The sequence below is a fragment of the Muntiacus reevesi genome, chromosome 15, assembly GCF_963930625.1.
Source record: "Muntiacus reevesi chromosome 15, mMunRee1.1, whole genome shotgun sequence".
In the NCBI taxonomy this organism is placed as follows: domain Eukaryota; kingdom Metazoa; phylum Chordata; class Mammalia; order Artiodactyla; family Cervidae; genus Muntiacus; species Muntiacus reevesi.
In genome coordinates, this window is record NC_089263.1 from 41,355,016 (window position 1) to 41,374,104 (window position 19,089).

General features: G+C 40.2%; 1 protein-coding gene across 1 annotated transcript in view; it reads left to right on the forward strand.

Annotated features, from left to right (window-relative positions):
- NPAS3 (neuronal PAS domain protein 3) overlaps positions 1–19,089 on the forward strand; it is an 811,965-nt gene that overhangs the window by 404,594 nt on the left and 388,282 nt on the right. The window lies entirely within an intron of this gene.

Consider the following 19,089-nt stretch of genomic DNA (forward strand, 5'->3'; position numbering starts at 1 on the left):
ATCTAGGTTGGTCATCACTTTTCCTTCCAAGGAGTTAGCGTCTTTTAATTTATGGCTGCAGTCACCATCTGCAGTGATTTTGGAGCCCCCAAAAATAAAGTCTGACACTGTTTCCACTGTCTCCCCATCTATTTCCCATGAAGTGATGGGACCAGATGCCATGATCTTAGTTTTCTGCATGTTGAGCTTTAAGCCAACTTTTTGATTAGGCCGCTACTATTAGGTCTTGAGGTTTCTCTGTTAGCAAAACCTCTGTTACACAATCAAGAGGGTTATGGTGAGAACCCTGTGAAAACACTTTTCAGTTCAGTTCAGTCACTCAGTCGTTTCCAACTCTTTGCGACCCCATGAATTGCAGCACGCCAGGCCTCCCTGTCCATCAGCAACTCCCGGGGTTTACTCAAACTCAAGTTCATCGAGTTGGTGATGGCATCCAGCCATCTCATCCTCTGTTGTCCCCTTCTCCTCCTGCCCCCAATCCTTCCCAGCATCAAGGTCTTTTCCAGTGAGTCAACTCTTCGCATGAGGTGGCCAAAGGATTGGAGTTTCAGCTTCAGCATCAGTCCTTCCAATGAACACCCAGGACTGATCTCCTTTAGGATGGACTGGTTGGAGTGAAAAACATACAAGAAGTATCAGAATCGGCTGAAGGGGGCCAATAGGAGATAAGAGAGTGAAGAACACTTGTCACCCTAAAAGTTTGTATTTAAATGAAAGTGCAAGGTAGTGTTCTACCTAGAGGAGGATATGAAATTGAAAAGAGATGTTTTATATGTCCAGGAGTTGATTGATTAGTTAGGTATTCTGTTGCCTACAATCAAATTCAGCTAACTAACAGTAGTTTTCTTAAATAACCTTTATTATTTATTTCATATGTTGAGAAGACTGGAGATGGATGGGCCCAGGGTTGCTGCAATGGATCAAAAATATGTTCAAGCCAGGTTCTCACTGTGTTTTCACTCTGTTTTCTCTTGGATTTTTGTCCTTGTACTCAACACCTAAATGACAATGGACATTGCTGGCTTCTTCAGTATTATATTACCCACTCAAAGCAAGAATATGAAGTATGATCATTGCTCACTGTCCTTTTATAAGGGAATAAAATTCTTTCCAGACTTTTCTATACTGTTACTCCATCAGACTTCTCTTTGAGGCTTGTTGGCTATAACAGAGTTATTTGCCCATTCTAAATGAACCATTAGTAAAGGAGAATGTGGTTACTGAGCATAATTTAGATCAGGAGTTCTCAAAGGGTGGTCTCTAGACCACGAGCATCTCTTGGGAGCTTATTAAAGAGATACAAATTCTTAGACTCCATCTTAGTGATACTGACTAAGGAGCCTAGCAGTCTATTTCAAACAATTCTTCTAGGAAAATCTGGTACATTTTCAAATTTGAGAACCTTTTGTTCAGGCTTACTAAGTCATTCTCTGGTTCTGGGGAGGGACTCATGTTCCATGACCTTACTGCTTCCCTTAGGAAGAATGGAGCAAGGATATGGGTGGACACAGAAAAGTATCTGCCATCCTTGACTTTCAACATTAAGAGAATGAGCAAAGGAAGAGAGAGGATGAAAATATGAGCGGAGAAAATTGAGAAGGAAGTTGAAAGTGAAGACATTCTTGGACTCCGGTGGAGAAAATGACCTTCCATGAAAGGATCCCCCTCCATATAAAGAGAGCTTGAAGAAAAGGATGGACGCAGAAGCAGATAGGCAGGTGATAGGAGAGGTAGCATTCTCCTTATGTTGGAGATAGAAGTGCTTTGAATAGAAGGGCAGTCATTTCTCTCTCTGCTGAGAGAGAGGAGCAGGTATGGTGGAAGTAAGACCTGAAAGAGCAGAGAAGGTTTAAAATGCTTGTAGAGAAAGAGAGGCCTTACTCATTGGAATCTATTGGAGTGTATATTAGGTCATAAACCTGCTCGAGGTCAGTACACCTGAGTTTGTAGTGGGATGATCTGCCTTGTTGTGTGTTATACGACAAGTGGATATAGGCTTAGGGCTCAGAGATAGTTTGATTCCTTCCTCTAGGGTTGTGATATTGCCAGTGGGTGTTACAGAAGGTCATGGATGAGGATAGGATATTGTTAAGAGAGAAGCTGAAGTGATAAATCTAGCAGTTCATGCTGAGAAGGAGGGTACTTGAGGATGAGGAGCACTGGAGGGTTGGTCCATGGACCCAAAGTCATGCTGCCGCTGTGCTGCTGCCGCTAAATCACTTCAGTCGTGTCCGACTCCATGAGACCCCGTAGACAACAGCCCACCAGGCTCCTCCATCCCTGGGATTCTCTAGGCAAGAATACTGGAGTGGGTTGCCATTTCCTTCTCCAATGCATGCATGCATGCTAAGTCGCCTCAGTCATGTCCGAGTCTGTGCGACGCCATGGACAGCACCCCACCAGGCTCCTCTGTCCACAGGATTCTCCAGGCAAGAATACTGGAGTGGGCTGCCATTTCCTTCTCCAGAAGTCATGATGGGATTCTTATTCATTTGGTAAGAGCCATATTAAAGAATAGGTCAAGCTGTATCCACATTCTGAATGAAGAAAATTAATTATATTATGACCTCTTCTCTTTTTATCATGAGAAGTTGGAGACTGGTCACATTTACTGAGAGTTATGGCAGATTTTTCCTTATCACTAAGTTGTAGGACAGACATGATGTAGGAAAATAAGCCAGAGGCTTTAATTTGACTTACCTTGACTGCTTTTTGACCTGTTCTATTTTTCTTTACCAATGGACAACAATTTTTGCAGGCATGAGTTTAATAGGCCTTGCACAAATCTTGGTAAGTCTTATCTATAATACAAGGTGAGAGACTGCTTTTATCCGCTGGGTGTATCATTTCCTTTGCCTAACAGAGAGATAGTTATAATTTCCTAATGCCTTTTGTAACTTGCAAGATATTAATATCTTATATTTTTATGGAATAACCTCCTTAGAGCTAAGGAAGAGTCATTGTTTAGGAAGATGGTTTTCTTTTTCTTTAACTGAGTGCAGAGTAGCTACTGTGCGTCCCATCTGTGGCCACATCAAACCCTGAGCCTGTTTCTCTCTGCCACTTAACATTTTCTTCTCTGGATGATCCTAAAAGAGTACACGCCACACATCAGAAACACAAATGATCAGACACACATGTTTCCTGCTAAAACCTCTTGGAGTAAATTCCATAACCAGGGAGGTGTTACTTCTATGTCATGTTTTGGAGCATCCACTGTTGATTTTTTTTGCACTCCCCACAGCATCCAGTGCCGGAGCCTTGCCCGCTCTGTGAATGTGACTAAGGGAGAGTCAGCTGCCAGGCTGTAGAAACTCATGATGTGAGTGGAGCACAATGAGACTCTGTTTCTGTGGGACTTCGAATCTACTTCCAAGAGACAAGAGCCAAGTACTTTGAAAGTCAACAAAATTGTTGGGATATAAGTTTCATAAAAACAGAGATTTGGCTGACTGCTATATTCCCAGTGCTCCCAGAACAAGACCTGGCACATATTGGCACTTCATAAATATTTGTTGAATAGATAGTGACTCTTTGAAGATCAGCGGTCTTCTGTAAATTCTGGTGTCTTAAAGAAATAGGTCTTATTTCTCGGTACTTAATGTTAGTGAGGACTCAGTGGTAAAGAATCTGCCTACCAATGCAGGAGACTCGAGTTTGACTCCTGGGTCGGGAAGATCCCCTGGAGAAGAGAATGGCTACCCACTCTAATATTCTTGCCTGGAGAATCCCATGGACAGAGGAGCCTGGTGGGCTACAGTCCAAAAGGTCCAAAGAGTCAGACACAGCTGAGAAACCAAGCATGCACTATGTTAGTGAAGGAGACCACCATAGGGAATGGAAAAAACAGCACATTTACATATTACATTTATAGCAACTATTTATAGCAACTGTGATTATTCAAATTTATCATTAGTTGAGGCAATTCTGCACCAATGTGATTTGTGTCTATCTACATGTTGTTGAGAATAATTATACAAAACATACGTGGTAGACCTCTTGCAGTGACAGTTTGGGCATTTTATTCTAGTGGTGTGTTACATTTAAGTTTCATTGAATAATAAGATGGAGAATCTGTGGGCTCAGCTCCAAGGCATGATAACTTGGATTCCACTTCAAGTCTACTAGAGAGGCTTTCATACTGTGAGAGATGGCCCTTCTGGGGGCACTATAGAGGCAGGACCATGAGCTGATCAAGTGCATGGATGTTGAAGTTAGATAGACCTTGTTTTGGTTCCCACATTCCCCACTTGCTAGTCGTATGACCATAGACACATTTTTTAACTTTTCTAAATTTTAGTAATCCTTCATCTGTGAAACAAGGATATTAATAATATCATCTATCTCATAGGATTATTGGGATTGAATGAGATATTACATGCAAGATGCTTAGAACAGTGCCTGGCACATGCTAAGTACTTACTTGCTAAACATTCGCTGTTATTATCAGCTATAGTTATTAATTTATGAATTATGCCTATGAATTTGTTTATAGATTATATAAATCCATAGAGATTCGCTGTTGCTAAATTCAAATAAAGTTGTGGAAATTGCAAGGTTGTTAACATGTAACGTTAATGTTCATTATAGAGTAAAACATGAATATCTAACTTCTTCCAGCAACTTGTTTAATCTAGTTGCTTAGGAAATGCTATCTTATGAAAATGACACATTTGCATTTTGGGTGTGTGTGTACAAGTATTTAGTGACATTGACCATTAAGGCTAATTCTTAGACTAATGGTGGATTTCTCACCATTCATAAACATAAATCATGCTATCAATATGAAGAAAAGGCATTTTTTAAAAAATCCCCTGGGCCTTCTCATTGACATAGATGACCAGTCTTCTTTTTCAGGCTTTATAATTTTCTTCAGTATTTTTATTTATTAAGTTCAGTCAACTGTCACCCAGGAATTCATACCTCTCCAATACAGTACAGTCAGCTCTGTAGGTTGCTTTTTCTATGTTTTCGTAGGGACACCAGCAAGGCTAGAGACTATTTGGAGAAAGGAAACCAAGATGATAAGAAACTTGGCAGTCGTGTTCTTTGATGAATGTTGTAGAAACTGCAGATACTTGAGCTAAAGAGGAAAAAAACTTGATTTGCTAGGAATATGAAAGTTATTCCCAAATATTTGTAAAGATATCATGCAGAAAAGGACAAAAACGGCATCTTTGTATTCACAGAGGAAAGATGAAAAATAAATAGGTAGATGTTAAACAGTGTCCAGTTGTGGTAAGCATTAATCAAATGAAACAGCATCTGTACATACCTCATGATGTTCTCAGGCACTGCTCAGCTAACTCTCCTTCCCAATGTATAACATAACTGGCCAAGAGTAGAGTCAAAATCTACCTTTTATAACTTCAGATTCAGGTTGTTGTTGTTTAATCCTGTGATATCTCTTTGATCTTCATGAAGTTCAATTCAGTGGGTTAGAGACTTGCAATGTTGAGACCAAGTCCAGGGATCCAGTTTTCTATAAGGCGAATTAGTTTTGTTTAATTCTATAAAAATACCTGACACCCTGTCTTTAGCCATCTAGCCTTCAGTTGATGCTTTTGATTTAAATAGAAGACAGACTGTGTATGGAACTCTCACCATTAATGGGAAAAAAAGCCATTTCAAAGATACATCCTTTTGACCATGGGTCAATGATATTATCTTTATATGAGAACAATGGTATATTAATTTGAGAGTAAGTTTTTTCAAGTGTCCCAGTAGTGCCTTATGAATGAATATCCTCTGATCTCTGCCTACGAGCATAATCAATGAGAATGTTGAAAAGAATGAACTTAAATAAATAGAACTAAAAAGATGCATTTTGAAAGTTTGGTTCTGATGATGATTTGTGCCACCCAGCTATCCCCTACTCCAGGGAATTTGTTCTTGCAAATTCTTTCTCCATGTTTCTGTGCAAAAGATTGTGAAGCTAAAATTTCTTCCCCTTTGTAGACGCCCTTCAGGTCTGAACCAAGACCCTGAGGGCACAGTGAAGCCCAGGATTCCTCGCAAGGCAGTGGCTCATCTGGGCAACTTGGTGTGGGTGTGAACCCTTCATCATTTAGATATAGGGGAGTGTTGTGGATGTCATTTTCGGAGCTGTTGGTTTAGAAAACTGCAGTATAATCTGGGTGGGTATCCTGAAGACCCAACACGTAAATTTTCCAAAGAAATGAGGCTTTATCAAGATAGTAAACCCAGAGGCCCTTACCATTGCTCTTACAAGCTACCTGAGCAACTCAGCATGGAACTTCAATGATTCCAGACTGAAAACCGACCCTGGCTCTTGCTTGTTTTCTTTTTTCCTCCCTCCTTCCTTCTCTCCCTCCTTTATTCCTTCCTTTCATTGAAAGAAAAAAGCAAACTATTTCCTAGGAGTGAAGAATAAACTGGTAAGTTATACTTCTGCAATATGCAGATGGTCACACAGGATACTTCTTGAGTCCTTGGGTCATAATTCATGTAATCTCTCGTCTAGGATTTGTTGAGATTTTTCAGAGCCCTGGAGCCCCGAGCAGAGCCCACGTTATAGCATGAATCCAACAGTATTCTTCCTTCTCCCCTCTCCCACTGCACCCCCACTCCTGAGGGGTGTCTGCTCTGTGATAGGACAACCCTTCCTAGCCTAGTGGATTGAAAGCGCTGATTCTCTGACCCTTTGAGATCATTCCAGAGAAATCAGGCCACAGAACTGGCACCAGATTTCCTCAGACACTGAGGTGAACGCTCAGGGAAGGCTGTAGATTTACATTTGATATCCACATCCATCTTCTCCCTGCCAATTAAATTATTAATTTACCCACATGCCTTCTTATTTAATGAGAGGAGTGGTGGCCTTTATCTGTGCATGTGTGCAAACAAAACATCACAGCAGGGGCTCCTGAACTGCCCAGGCAAGCTGAGGGGTTAAGCAGTCGGATGTAACTGTCTTGGTACTGTTGTGTCATTTACAAAAGTCTGGCTGGCTGTTGGCATCATAAACATGGAAGGACACAGGCTCCAAAGCACTTCCCTACACAGGCATCCAGAGATGAAAGCTCCTTTTACCAATACAAGGGAAAGATACATAAGAGGGGCAAATAATAGCATTTAAAAATGCACATGGGAAATGCAAAATTCAGGTATGATTGCTTTCCCGGGTTCCATTAGAGTGGTGCTATTTTCTGAGATGGTGTAGTATTGGTTGATTACTTTTCCATGATTGAGATAATAAATACATCAACATGATTTTTGAATCTGTTACTATAGATGTTCTACCACATCTGTCTTTTCCAGCTTTCCAGAGCAATCCATTGCTCAGTTCAGTTCAGTCGCTCAGTCATGTCCGACTCTTTGCGACCCCATGAATCGCAGCACGCCAGGCCTCCCTGTCCATCACAAACTCCCAGAGTTCACTCAAACTCATGCCCATCGAGTTGGTGATACCATCCAGCCATCTCATCCTCTGTCGCCCCCTTCTCCTCCTGCCCCCAATCCCTCCCAGCATCAGGGTCTTTTCCAATGAGTCAACTCTTCTCATGAGGTGGCCAAAGTATTAAGAGTTTCAGCTTCAGCATCAGTCCTTCCAATGAGCACCCCGGACTGATCCCCTTTAGGATGGACTGGTTGGATCTCCTTGCAGTCCAAGGGATTCTCAAGAGTCTTCTCCAACACCACAGTTCAAAAGCATCAATTTTTCGGTGCTCAGCTTTCTTCACAGTCCAACTCTCACATCCATACATGACCACTGGAAAAACCATAGCCTTGACCAGACGGACCTTTGTTGGCAAAGTAATGTCTCTGCTTTTTAATATGCTATCTAGGTTAGTCATCAAATGTTAACTTTTTCTAGTCTCTAGTCCCCCTAAATACCAATGTCCAGCTATAGTTTGACTAAAGACAAAATAGCGAAAAACCCCACATATATCTGCATAAATGCTTATTATAAGAGTTATTTAAGCATAATTTTTCACATATCAGTTTTTGTTTATTTAAGAGGTATTAAATGTATGTGGCCTTTGTCCATGGATTTGAATGTTGGACTTGCTTCCTACACTAGAGCAATATGATCCTTATATCCTGATTCTTTTCAGGTTTATGACTCTGACACAAGACAAATTCCACTTTAGTGATTACAAAGGATTTTAGATTATTATTTTAAAGATTTGTTATCACTTGCCTTTGTTTAATTAATGTCAAAATCATCTTTGGGGAGCTAAAGTTCACATTTTTATGACAAGTGCCATTGATGTTCCCATTCATTAAAATTAAACACAAACTTTAAGGTTGAGCTGAACAGAGTCAATTTTGGTGAACCTCTATGACACCTTAGAAGCTGTCTATAACTCACAGGTTATGAACCTGCTCATCTCTCTGAGCCCCCACCCTGAAACCCCACCTTTTTTGTTGTTCCAATGAAAAAAAAATAAAATTTTCAGAGTTGTTACATAATCTAGCCTTCCCTCTTTTAAAAATGGGGTTCAATTCCTGGGTTAGGAAGATCCCCTGGAGTAGGAAGTGGCAACCCACTCCAGTATTCTTGCCTGAAAAATCCCATAGACAGAGGAGCCTAGTGGGCTACAGTCCATCGAGTTGCAAAGACTCATGTGACTGAGCATCCCACCTAAATAGTTGATGTGCGTACGTGCTAAGTTGCTTCAGTCATGTCCGCGTCTGTGCGACCCTATGAACTGTAGCCCTCTAGGCTGCTCTGTACATGGGGATTCTCCAGCCAGGAATACTGGAGTGGGTTGCCATGCCCTCCTCCAGGGGAACTTCCCAACACAGGGATTGAACCCACCGTGTCTCTTGTGTCTCCTGCATTGGCAGGTGGGTTCTTTACCACTAACCCCATCTGGGAAGCCTTAAATAGTTTATATATGGGCTTCCCTGGTAGCTCAGCTGGTAAAGAATCTGCCTGCAATGCAGGAGACCCCAGTTCAATTCCTGGGTTGGGGAGATGCCCTGGAGAAGGGATAGGCTACCCACTCCAGTATTCTTGGGCTTCCCTGGTGGTTCAGATGGTAAAGAATCTACCTGGAATGTGGGGGACCTGGGTTCGATCCCTGGGTTGGGAAGATCCTCTGGAGAAGGGCATGGCAACCCATGCAAGTGTTCTTGCCTGGAGAATCCCCATGCACAGAGGAGCCTGGCGGGCAACAGTCCATGGGGTTGCAAAGAGTCAGACATAACTGAGTGACTAAGCACAGCCCAAATATTTATAAAGAAGAAAAAACAAAACAAAATTGCAGAACTTCCACTCCCCTTCAGTAGGGGAAAAGGGACAGTTCAGTTCAGTCACTCAGTCGTGTCCAACTCCTGGTGACCCCATGGACTGCAGCATGCCAGGTCTCCCTGTCCATCACCAACTCCTGGAGTTCACTCAAACTCATGTCCATTGAGTCGGTGATGTCATCCAACCATCTCATCCTCTGTCATCCCCTTCTCCTCCCACCTTCAATCTTTCCCAGCAGCAGGGTCTTTTCTAATGAGTCAGCTCTTCCATCACGTGGCCGAAGTATTGGAGTTTGAGCTTCAACATCAGTCCTTCCAATGAACACCCGGGACTGATCTCCTTTAGGATGGACTGGTTGGATCTCTTTGCAGTCCAAGGGACTCTCAAGAGTCTTCTCCAACATCACAGTTCAAAAGCATCATTTCTTCGGTGCTCAGCTTTCTGAAAGGGGACAATCTTTCAATAAAACTATGCTTTCTAGTAAAAGGGGAAAATCTATACAGACCTTTTAAGAAATACTTTCCTTTGGGAAAAAAATTTGGTTCCCCTTTAATACAATTTTTCTGTACATTTGATTTGTACTTCTATGTAAATGATGTTAAATTTACATCTATTTATACAATTTGTGAACACTTATTAGTTAATTTTGCTTGCATTTCATTAAGAATATCTGGTCTTAATCAGTTTATATTTTCATAGGATAAGTATGGAAATCTCATATCAATTCATTTATAAATACACGAAATGGCAATATCTGCTGCTAAGTCACTTCAGTTGTGTCCGACTCTGTGCGACCCAATACACGGCAGCCCACCAGGCTCCCCCGTCCCTGGGATTCTCAAGGCAAGAACACTGGAGTGGGTTGCCATTTCCTTCTCCAGTGCAATGTCTAGGAACAGTGACTGTAAATCCTTGACTAGGTTTGGAATAAACCTTTCCTAAGCCTCAGTATAGTTTATTAAAAGTACTGTGTTGGCTCCAGTTTGAATGGCAGCCTAATTTTTCTCATTCTGTTTCAAAGGGGCCCTCTGGTGGACAGCTCTCCATGATCTCTTGAACACACACATATTTATATATGATTTATAGACTATAGCTGATGTAACCCAAAAGCCATTTGTGATTGAAGCTCTATCTTTGCAAATTGAATGCATTACTGAAACCTGTTTTGTCATCATTTTTTCACATTTAATGAACGTGCAATTGTCTAAAAATAAAATGATCATCCTTAAAGTTTACTGTAAATCACTGTACATCAGCGTATTCCCACACATGAGATAATCGTACTAAATTAACATTCATTACCAATAATTTTAGTAATGAATTATTCAGCTGATATGCAATTATCACACACATTTCTAAAGCAATTACTTTATTACATAGGTACTCCATGTCATTGATTTTACTTGTCTGTATTGCATATGTAAATGTAAGAAACCTCTGCATTTACCACACTTCAAATGCAGAGGGTTCTTTCATGTTTGTTCAATGTCATGGAGTTGTAAAGATATGTATCTAGCATTACCTACATTTTAACAAGCTTGCTATGTCATAAAATTGCTGTGATAAAATCAGGAAAAATAATAAAAACAAATTAAAAAAACCTAAAACTAGACCATGAAGTTATAGGAATGGGATATTTTTCTGGGTAGTGTATCTCAGTGAGCTCATATTATTATTAATTATATTTTAAAAGTCCTTATTAGTTAAGAAAATGGTAAAAATTGACTTCAGCTTATAATTCTGTGTGCATTTAGCCGTAGATCTAATATAGCATATGGAAACTGCAAAGCATAAGGAAACAAGCATGATCTTTGAAATTAGACTGAGTTCAAATCCTGCCTCTGTGACCCTGAATTATTTAGGCATGAACTCAGAGTGTCATGGTAAGGATTAATATATGAAGTACCTAGTGCAGCATCCAGATAATTGTGAACCATGGTGCTGAAATGTTCTGTGAACATTTAGAGGCAACTACTAGATTTCTTTGGGCAGCTGTGTGTTGATTTGTTAACAAGTAGCAGCTCAGTAGAGCCCTATATTGTTGGACTTCATTTAGATGTAGCAAAATCAATATGTGTATATGTATATGTACATACGTGTGCAGGTATGCTCAGCTACTCAGTCATGCCTGACTCTGTGACCACACTCCTCTGTCCGTGGGATTCTCCAGGCCAGAATGCTAGAGCAGGTTGTTATTTCCATCTCCAGAGGTTCTTCCCGACCCAGGGATCGAACCCAGGCCTCCTGCTTGGGAGATAGATTCTTTACCACTGAGCCACCTGGGAATCAGTATAATGAAATAGAAATAATGAATAGTATGATAATAGTTTTAGGCAATATTGTAACTTTCAGACTTTAGAGTTAGGCCCAGTTCTAAGTCAAAGCCTGAAATTAGCCTATCTAAAAGGATCCACAAGTTTTTATTTAATGCAGGCATATCTTTAAAAAATAATGTTCAAAATGAAAAACAGTTGTTTTGGAACAGTTTAGCAAAATACAGTAATCAAATGTCCATGGTTAAGAATGTAATGAAAATGAAGAATGGCATGATCTGAGAATGTATTGTGAGGTCACCCCTCACTTGTTTTGTCTCCGTTAGATTATTCACCCATTAAAATTCACATCATACTGAGTTACTTCTTCCTTTTGAACATGGTTTAAGAAAATGCTATATATAACTTTGCAGTAGTTTATATATTTTTCTCAGAAATGTAAACAAGTACCCAGAATATAATATGAGTTGAATGAATTTTATTTGAATGAATAGAAGAACAAATGGTTCATTCATTCTCTTAGCAGCTGACTTTAAAATAGTCTTCAGTAAATGATGAAACAAGCCAGATTCTCACTTGAGAGGAAAGCGTTGTCAATAGAGAGCCATTGACTCAGGTCATTTGGTTACTTTTTTTTTTTTCAATCTCTATACATTGAAGCAATCAATGTTTTAAAGGCCAAAACAATTTTGGAAAATGGACTCACCTACAGATTGAAATGTTTAATTCAATGATCTAATATTTCAGGCTTCTTCAAAAGTTATGCGTCCAATATGAACAGAAATTGGTTAATTCTTAACGTATTAAAAACACAATAATTTATCTACTACTCTGCTGGCTGCTCTCAGGAATAAAATGAAGAGTAAGACTCATACAAATTACTGTGGATAATGGTTTGGGCCAGACCATTGTTGGGTTGGTGTCAGCCGGGGGGCTTCATGGAAGTTATAGATCTGTGATGACATTAGAAGTTTTAAGCATTAGGAATTTAGATGGGCACATTATATTTACAGATGGTTATGCTTATGCAGTCTACAAAATATGTGTCCCCTATGAAACCCATCAATCATAACCCATTAGCTATCGTCCATGAATCAGATGGCAAACTCTGCTGCTGCTGCTACTGTTGCTAAGTCGCTTCAGTCGTGTCCGACTCTGTGCAACCCCATAGATGGCAGCCCACCAGGCTCCTCCGTCCCTGGGATTCTCCAGGCAAGAACACTGGAGTGGGTTGCCATTTCCTTCTCCAGTGCATGAAAGTGAAAAGTGAAAGTGAAATCGTTCAGTCATGTTCAACTCTTAGTGACCCCGTGGACTGCAGCCTACCAGGCTCCTCCGTCCATGGGATTTTCCAGGCAAGAGTATTGGAGTGGGGTGCCATTCCCTTCTCCGGGCAAACTCTGCTCTGTGTATCAAAGGGCAGAATCTGGTCAGACAAGATTTGGTAAAAATTTGATGAGCTTGGTTAACATTAGATTGTTTGGGACATTTTTATAAATTTCAAAAATTTAATAACTATCCTATAAAAATAATGTTACTGTCATTTTAGTTTTCTATTCCAAGATGTTCTGAAATCATCCTGTACATAAAACCCAAATTAAGAATTTAAGATTTTATGAAGCCCTATCTTTGATACTTCTCTTTAAGAAGAGACATTAATTTTTCATACATTTTAATCATTTCATACCTAAATATATTAAATACAATCATACAATTCTAGATTTTATATCACATAGAATGCTTGAATTATTTCAACACCCTTTGGGTTAAGGTTATCAGATTTTGTCTAATATAGTGCCCATATTCTTCTAACTTTTAGACGGTGGCTTAGGCCCTGGGCGAACATAAGTTAGGTTTCTTTACCAAGGGTTAAAGTGAAAGTGAAAGTGAAGTCGCTCAGTCGTGTCCGACTCTTTGCGACCTCATGGACTGTAGTCTATCAGGCTTTTCCGTCCATGGGATACTCCAGGCAATAGTACTGGAGTGGGTTGCCATTTCCTTCTCCATTTACCAAGGGTAGAGGTAGGTAAATTGACATGATTTAAGAGGAATGTGAGTGATTTTCTTAGCAAACCTGCTAAAACTTACCTCCCCCAGTATGTCCTGTCCCTTTCAATGTATATGATGTTATTGTTGCCAGTGTTTACAGCATTATAGTTACTTGTGCCACTACCATCTTCATCATCATGATACATTTTCATTAACAATTTATATAGAACAAACCCTAATCCCCCACTTCTCTGTATACAAAGCAGTGTCCCCGGGGCCTCACAGCTGTTGCAAGATGTCCTCAGGAGAGGCCACCACGTCTGAGGCTCCTGTACAATGATTGCACAATAGCAACGACCGGGCTCGCGAGAGGAGGAAAGTACATTTGTCAGGACCAAACACCCCATGGCTCATTTCTCTGCAGCTACACAAATGTCAGTATGCCTGGGGTTGAGTCTTCTTAGGACATGGGAGGATGGAAAGGAAGCATGAAGAACGGGTGATTTAGAGAGATGACGCCTTTCTTGTGCATGTGGAGTACCATCATGCTAACAAGACCTGTACTGTCTACTCGATGCCTGCAACTGTTACCTCCCTAATAGGACAAACTGAAGTACATGTGAGCTTCAGTAAGATCTTTAATAGATGTGTGGGAACTGAAAAAAAATCCATAATAGCTAGGTGAAGAGATTGAGGGTTAAACGTGGCTTACTTCAGGATACCTTTACGCTTACCTTTTGCAGTTAAATCTTGGACACGGGAACTGCTTATTTGAGTGATTGTGGCATGTGTACATCAACGTGATGGATCACAGAAACATTCACGGAGAACACAAAAAGCCCCTCCCTGAAATTCTGCCCAAACCTATTGTCTTCATGTTCTTTCATTATGCTTACGATCCTGGAAGAGAAACTGCTGTTTTTATAAAACAGTGTTTCAAATGCTGCCTACCCTTCTGTATCCATGTTCCGGAAAGGTCAGTGCATATATTCAAATTTCCTCCTGAATATCCTAGCATTGTTGCATATTTTCATCCAATTTACAGCCTATTTTGTCATTGTAAACAATTAATTTTCCTGAATAAATATGTATATTTGATCCAGATGCCCTTGAGGCTCCTAGGCAGGATTCAGATGCATACATAGAAACTGTTCTACTCACTCGCTACTAGTTAGAATCTGAGAAACCAAGGATACTGGCTTTTTAATTAGGGAAAAGAAGTACTCTTCCTTATTGACATTCTAGCTGCTGTGCCCTGAGTTTCTAGTCTGATAGTTTCATTTTGAGACTACCTCTGGTCGCACACTGCCCTTACAGACTTGCTTCCTTGGGGGCTTTCCGAAGGCCTGTATAAATCATCCAGTGAAGAGGAACACATTGCGGAGTAACAGCCTCCAGTGAGGACCACCGCTATGAGCAAGAAGACCACAGTCCCTAGGGAACACAAAAGAGGCCCTGGACTTCAATGGCTGATTGTTTGTTGTTGCTGATTTTGTTTATTTCTAGAATTCAAAGCTGTATCAGAATATCTGATCAGTTTTTGTTTTGTCTTCTAATTGGTGACAATTGATCTCACCAATAATCTAAGCAGGGACTTGGTTTTAAAACTTAATAGCACAGTGATCACGAATTTGGATCCTAGAACAGAATAGAATCAGTTTTTCCAAGGTTGCTGCTTGGAGAGGAGAAAACAGTGCTGAGAAGTTGCCTGATATATCTGTGGGCATAGAGAATGTCAGGTTGAGAAAGATATGACCTATAATTGAAACCCTTGGTCCCTAAGCTTTTATCCACTTAGTTTTCTATCATTTGGATTCTACAGTACCATATTCACGGAATCCAATGGAATGTGCCTAATAGAGTGGCCTTTAATCTTCTCAAAAGATTGGTATAGAGAGGGAGAGCTCCTTACTGTACTGGGGTAAATAGTCCTTCCTTTTGAAAGGACCAACCACTTTGGGATGCAGTTGGGTTGAAGAATGGAAGAGAAAGTAACATAATTTGACTTTGACCTTAACTATTCAGTGATTCAAATTTTATACACATACAGCCACACAGCTAAAGTGAAATTGAACATTGTGCCCCATTTCATTCATGGAACTGGGGAAAGTAAAGGCCCTAGCTAGAGGCTTGCATGTCACAGTTGGGGACAGAGCAGGGAAGACCATGTATTCAGGGACAAGGAGAATTTGCAAGACCTTGGCCAGAATCTTCACACATTTCATGTTGCCTGTTTCTCTCTCCTTATTTCCCAGTCTATTTCCAGCAGTGTCTTTCAGAGTTGTTTTTAAAGTGCGCGACATCCGAATTTGCCAGTAATTTTATAATGAAGATGTGAAGAGGGTGGGGGAGAATTAAGCTAGAAGGCACTGAAGTGCTGAAAACACACTGTAGCACATTTGGGAAATAATATGTGTATGTCAGTCAAATGAAGTTAGAAATTGCCTTGATATTTTAAAAAACATAACTGATAATGTGATTTCATGTGAAATTTCTTGATGGCTACTGAGCATAAAAAACATAAATGATAATGTGATTTCATGTGAAATTCCTGATGGTTGCTGAGCATAAGAAAGGCGACATGCACTGCAGTGAGACAGATCATGCTCTCATCCCATTTTATTGTTTAGTAAAACAAAGCTATACATGTAAGCAATTTTTCTATAGTTAAGAGAAAGAAGACTGTAAAAGTGGCAAGAAAAATCTAACAGAAGGAGAGGCTATTGCTGGGGCATACCTTTCCTGGTAGGGTGCAGGAAGCAGAGGAGGAAAAAAAAAATGCATCTTAGCAAGATTTCCAATCGTTAACAGTAATATTTTGCAGTGGAGGCTGAATTGCAAGGCTGTACCAGGGACAAGAGGAGGACTGCAGAGTTATAGAAAAGTTGCTCAGAAAAGGAAACAGAGTCTTCTGCATGATGATGGGACATTTGCCAATCTGGATTCTTGTGTTATTAATGATGCAGTGGGAGCAATGACTTCACCAGCCTTGGGGACAGGCTTTCAGAATCTGTGTTCAAATTACTAAGTTATCTTGCCTCTAACTTGTACTATTAAAAGCATGGTATAATCTTTTACCATCAGTCTTACCTTTAAGACAAAGTACAAACAAAAACAAAGCCAAAAAGATATTTACACAATTTATAAAAATGTTCCACATTGATTGAGAGATGACAAAGCCAAATGATTGCACTGGTCACACCTAAAGTAAATAACTTTGTTGTCGCTTCTGTTTTGGCACCTCCAACAAGCAATGTTGTGGACTGTCAGTAACATTCCTACATGATTAAGATTCTTGATGAATTTCTTCTCTATAACGTAAATCTATGGTCCCAAGTTTGGAAAAGTGCAAAATATGCAGAAATTCAATGTTTGCAGTTGTTCAGATTCCAAATTCAACTTGAATTAAGAAAGCAATAAATAATATCATCTTAGCAAAGTAGCACCTTTTCTTCAAAGAAATCAAAACTTCACAAAGCAGGTTTTTCTAATATATTTGAACTATAGCCTCTGTGAAGTAAAAAAGGGTATATGTATACAGTATTCTATGTGGTGGATAAGAAAACTACTATAGAAAGAGACTAAAATTGTACCTGCATAAGCTACAGGAAGAAAGGGAACCTTCACTTTTGTGTGTATTGAGATATTGAACACTCCATTCAGTGGCAAAATATGTGGTTTGTCTAGATAAACAGTTGCATGAGTGGTTATACCTCAAAATTCATTGTGGTTAACACAGAGGAATAAAAGGCCTGAGTCCCACTTTCCTGGGCTGAGATAGCGTTCTCTTCACCCTGGTTGTGACATGGGACATACGGTGACTGAGGGACGTCAGGGTCCATTTTCTACTTGGAACCTGGACCATCATCTCCATGTTCTATCTATGAGGCTTCAGGAGGAAATAATAATGGAAAATGAGATTTCTAATTAAAAAAAAAACAAATCTCTAATATTCCTTCAGATAGTAAAGTGAAGTGAAGTGAAGTCACTCAGTCATGTCCGACTCTTTGCGACCCCGTGGACTATAGCCCACCAGGCTTCTCCGTCCATGGGATTCTCCAGGCAAGAATACTGGAGTGGATTACCATTTCCTTCTCCAAGGGATCTTCCCCACCCAGGGATCGAACCCAGGTCTTCCGCATTGCAGGCAGACGCTTTAACTTCTGAGCCACCAGGGAAACCCAAATCATACCACTAAAAAAAAAAAAAAAAAACTAAAAATCTGCAAGATTTCCAAACAGTGATAGGAGGCAAGAGCTATCCAGTTAAATTTGGAAGTTAAATTTGCTAGTTGCTTGGGAGAGGTCAGAAATCAGCCCAAGTGAAAAATGTCCTTGGTTTGGTCAATAGTTGGGAAAGAAGATAAAAACAGAATGCTTAATTTAATGTTGTAATTAAGAATTCCTATGCTGAAAGCTGTTCTCACAGTTGAACTCCTCATTCAGGCTCATGAGGCCTGCCATTCATGGAGGCACTAAAGGCCTTGGACAGAGAGATCTGTGCACTGCACCCTCAGCTAGGTTTGGTTATGCGAAGGAATGCTCCAAAGATGGCAGTAAAGACCATGATGGGAGGAAGAGCCGCTGAATATTAGAGCTAGATGGAAGCTTTGAAGTTGCCCAGCACCTGGTGTTAACAAATAAGATGCCCAAGAAGGCATCTGCCCCTGATTCAGAACCCTCGTCCCTGGACCTTTCTCAGTGATGCTCAGAAGATGCTAAGATGGAGGGGCTCCTCTGGGCCCACTCAGGCTGGTCCCACAGGTCCAGGATGGGAAAGGTGCAATGAATTCTATTGGGCATCTCACTGCACCCTTTCCAGAGAGCACTGCTTTCAGTGGGGTTCCATATCATAGGAGGTGCTGGCTAAGTGTGATTCAGAGTGATGCTAATGATTTACTTGATATCAATTCTTTTATAACTTTAATTAGCTTCATGTATTTACTTGATATCAATTCTTTTATAACTTTAATTAGCTTCATGTATTTGTTATTATGATAGTGATAGTTGCTCAGTCATGTCCAACTCTTTGCGACCCCATGGATTATATCCCACCAGTCTCCTCTGTCCATGGGATTTTCCAGTCAAGAATACTGGAACAGGTTGCCATTCCCTTCTCCAGGGGATATTCCTGAACCAGGAATGGAACCTGGGTCTCCTGCATTGCAGACAGATTCTTTACTGTCTGAGTCTTCAGAGAATTATTTGTTATAATGCCAACTTTTATTATTATGGTTTGAAAAATGAGTTCCCACCCCCCGAAGTGATAGGAGATATAGAAACTATATCTGAGAAGTACAAATAGTTGTTTCTCTTACATTTGTGGTATTTTTGTTAAGGGTCCCACAGAAGTACTAAATTAGCAAGTCATATAAACCCTATGGACTGAGGTCTTTGTCAGTCAAATTTATACCATTGACCCAAAATAGATATATCTTAGCTCAGATTCTGTAACTGTTCTTTGCATCAGAAGATTGTGGAATTATGCTGAATAGTTGTTCATTTACTTAATTTCTGTTTCACTCCTGGCACTGTTAATCCCTTAAGAGTGAGTTAGAAAAAAATACATGGTTATGTGGATATTTTTCTGTATACTTTCTATTGTACA